The 3,961-nt window shown below is 41.2% G+C and overlaps 1 long non-coding RNA gene across 2 annotated transcripts in view; it reads left to right on the top strand.

Annotated features, from left to right (window-relative positions):
* Positions 1-231: 231 nt before the first annotated feature.
* Positions 232-3,961, top strand: part of LOC104864325 — an 86,927-nt gene continuing 83,197 nt past the window's right edge. Inside the window, exon 1 of one of the 2 annotated variants that reach the window (XR_002025461.1) lies at positions 232-360. This is a non-coding gene — a long non-coding RNA (uncharacterized LOC104864325). Of the gene's footprint in view, positions 361-408; positions 577-3,961 lie in introns of those variants that run through there. The other variant, XR_002025462.1, reaches the window with a different exon arrangement.

Genomic DNA, 3,961 nt, shown 5'->3' with positions numbered 1-3,961 from the left:
GCTTTTCCATGTGAAATTTTCAGCTGGTTTTCTTAAAAAGGAACATATGTTCTGGGGTCATCTAGTCGTTGGACACCCAGGATCAATTCTTATGCTAGAGAAAATGAAATGTAGCCATCAGAACCAGGAAAACTTGCCTGCCACTGTCCTGCTGAGGGGCCTTTTGAAAATCTCTCAGCACTCCATGCCTATTTCCTCCTCTCTTTTTCATAAAGATGCTGGGAAGATCTCTGATAGAGAGGAGTACAGCTTGGAGGTCCTGGGAGAAAAGAGGCGTTGATATGTGTCGCTCAAAGTGGACTCTTCATATGTCCTTGCTTGCGTGAAGGTATAAATTCTCCTGGACCTTGATGTTGCCCTGTGAGTACCTCCTTGTCTAGCAGAACACTCTTAGCCACTCTCCTTCCCAGGGCTTGACGAAAGGAGCATTGTTGCACCCTTTTTCAGAAGCACCTCCTGCTGCCGTGTTGGCCTTCCTCTCCGAAAGATGTGTGTGAAAGGAGCTTTGAGCTATATCCTTCTTTGAGGGGAGAGTCATCTGATCACTGTGCTGCTATCAGACGCCAGTCGTTTCCAGTGAGTGACCCTCCCCTGACCCACCAGGCTGCCGGGCAGCACACAGAGAGCTCGGTGGAGCACTTTAAGCAAGGCATTGATTCAGGCAGCAGAAATCTCTCCTGCCACGACCTTACTGGTCTTTCTCGGGATTCACTCAGAATCTATCAGGGACCTCTGCTCTGTGATGTTTTTGGGGGAAGTAATATATCTTCATTAGGATTTAGAAGTAAATAACTTCTTAAAGCTCCAAGAAGGAAACGATTTGTCTTGAACACGGTGGTTGTGAACTTTACAGAGAGGTGAACAGCTAGCTTTAAAAATTTTTTTCTCAGCAAAAGCTAAAGATGATGAATGAAATGCCAACAGCTAAGAAGACCTCTTCACAACAGGGAAGGTCTTTGGAAGAATTGTAAATCAATGCACACATAGTTACCTGGCTAAGGAGCACTTGCTTACTCCTTCACAGGAAGTTACACACACACACACACACACACACACACACACACACACACACACGCGCTCGTATGCCCCTCCCACTGTATCTTGCAGAATTAAAGAGTTACTATCCACGACATCACAGGAACTTACCTTGCAAATTACATTTGCTCTGGGTCTTCAGCAAAGGGGATAAGCTGTCTCTGTATGCCAGGTAAACCATTCATAAAAGAAAAAGATTGTCCTCCAGAGGTACGCTAGTAAGTGAGGGCATGGACAGTTTTTTTTTTTTTTTTTTTTTTTAACTTTTCCTCCACATGGAATTTTTTAAATACTTACTTGGACATTGTTGGGGGAAAGCATTATCATCTAGTAAGGATGTGTATTTGTGGGAAGATTTCCTGTACCAGGTTTTATTTACCTACAGAAATAGAGTCTGTTTGATGTAGCAATAACAATCTGAGGCATACTACCGATTTGATTAATTACAAATCTTCATGTTCATCCTGTTTTTGTTTTTGTAGCACTTTGCCAACCTATTCATGTGTCATTTAATGCCAATAATTAATCAAACAAACAAAAAAACTAACTATGTAAGTGTGTAGTACTCTTGGCGAGTAGTGTGAGAAAAAGTGATTCACCTCAGAATGGTTTGCCATGTGACTTGGTCTGGTGGATGTTTGAAAAATGCTCTGTATTTGTGCCACAGACTTTTGTATGTGTCTTACATACATTGTACCATTTCATCTTTTAAACAACTTGGGTGACAGGTATTATTACTTGATTCTATACACGAGGAAAGGAAAGAATAGAGAGCACAAGTCATGTGAACAGAGCATCTTGGCAATAATTGCCAGAGGCGATGTGCAGTCCATCATCACGAGTCCAGAGCTCTTGCAGCAGGCTTGCTAATGCCCTCATCACACAGAAAGTGTGGGGTGGTCTGTACTACAGCTGACAGGAGAATGGACCAAACAGGTCCCAGAGAGCATACTGTTAGCCTTGGGATATACAATTAGGTGGGAGACAGCGTACCTCCCACTGTGACTTAAAGATGGATAAATACACACTCTTATAAATTAATTATACTCCAGAGTCATTTAGAATTGCCAAAAAGTAAATTAAAAAAATATTTAAGGGAGTTGAATAAGATGAGCTATAAATATCTTTGTTGCAAAAAAAACCTTGGAAGATGCCGGGACAAGGAAAATAATAGAAATTTAGTTGAATAATCCATGGAGTGATTTTTTTTTCTTTAAAAATTTTCCTTCTAGTGAGAGGATATCTCACTCATGGAATTCATCAGATTTAGACAGATTATTTAACGTTGGGGTTGAGGGGAAATCGGCCTGAGCGTTGACCTTGCAGCTCCCCTGGCTTTGCTTTGCTGCGGCGGGCTTCCTCTGCTGTGGGCCTGTGTGGAAGCCCTCCTGAGTCTCGCGGGGCTCATCCTGCAAGGTGAATGCACAAAAGGAAGACGTTCCAGGCTAACTAAAATTGGGTACTTGTGACCTTAACAAAACAGGAGCTCGAAGCCCAGGTCGAGTGACCGTTCCTGTATCTTTGAGTTTATGGTCACAGCTACCGTGGTTATATGGGAGAGACATTAAGGAATGAAAGGGAGGAATCTGAGAAGTTTGAAAGAAAAGAGTATTGTCGAGGGCATTGGTGGACCATCCCTGAAGAGTTCTGCTTTGGGGATGGATTCTTGGATCACTTTAGCTCATCACGGGAGGCTAGAAACATGGATTATAGAAGAAACATCCACCGAAGCCCACAAATCCATGAAACCTATTCTAAGATTTACGATGCTAAAGCTGAATTAAATGTGCTCAGACTCACGGGAACAAGTTCTAATATTCTTACATGAAATAAGAGTCTCCTAGAGAAATCACAGCTAACAGAAAAGCTGCAGCCTGCTTCTAATCTTACTGGCAAAGAGCTGAATTTGTTCCTTCCACACATGCAGCACTTTTCTCTGGACTAGAGCAGGAATGTGCATTTGAAAATAAGAAATCTTCTTTCCCATGGGCTCTAGGCTTTAGGAACAACTATTTGTGAAGCTACAGGGATTTGGATTTATTATCAGCTTTATTTAAAGAGTCGGTATGCCAGGAGTCACTGTAGAAGGGTTGGGATGTAGCTCTGTAGTAAGGCACTTGCCTGGCATGGGCAAGGCCCTGGGTTCAATCCCCCTCCCATTCAGTACAGTAGAACAGGAAACAAATAAGGGGTGGAGAATTGGGGGAGTGCTAATATTAGTTATCACCTCTCTTACCGTTTTCTGGAAATATTCTCCACCCCTGACCTGACTTAGTCACCCCCTGTGGGTTTTGAGTTCTTCCCCCTGGATCTGGTCTCCACTTCAAGAGCCCCTGTTTTGTAATAGGTGTTGTTTTGCTTTCAGTTCTATAGTTGATGCTTTTTAGACCAGTTTGGCTTTCCAAACTGTTCGTTCACATTAATGAGAACAGATCCTCAGTGCCTAACGTGATTTTTTCTTTATTACACAGTAATATGTACTTACCACAGAAAAATGCAGCTGAGCAAAACAAGAATCCAAAGAGGGAAGGGAGAAGATATAAAATCTACCATAATTCTGTAACACAGAAGCATCGATATTAACCATTTGATATATATCATTCAAGTATATATTTGTCAAAATGGATTCATACAGTTAGGAGCACTTGTGAATCTACTCTTCTCACTTGATAAATCAAATGTTTCACTACTATATCTTTACCAAGGCACCCAAAAAGGCTGTGTATTACACTGTCTAATGGGTGTTAAGTAATTGACTTGAACTCCCTATTTGAAAAATATTGTAATTTCTAATTTTCCAGTATTATAAACAACACTGTAATGAGTATCTTTTGAGCTATATCACTGGAAGAGTCATGATTATATCTGTAAAATTAGGATTATTTCTGTAAGTGGGATTTTATGCCTTTAAGAAGATTACTATATA

The sequence above is a fragment of the Fukomys damarensis genome, unplaced genomic scaffold, assembly GCF_012274545.1.
Source record: "Fukomys damarensis isolate Sample0158 unplaced genomic scaffold, DMR_v1.0_HiC HiC_scaffold_3, whole genome shotgun sequence".
Classification (NCBI taxonomy): Eukaryota; Metazoa; Chordata; class Mammalia; order Rodentia; family Bathyergidae; genus Fukomys; species Fukomys damarensis.
This window is presented reverse-complemented; position numbering and strand designations above follow the sequence as displayed.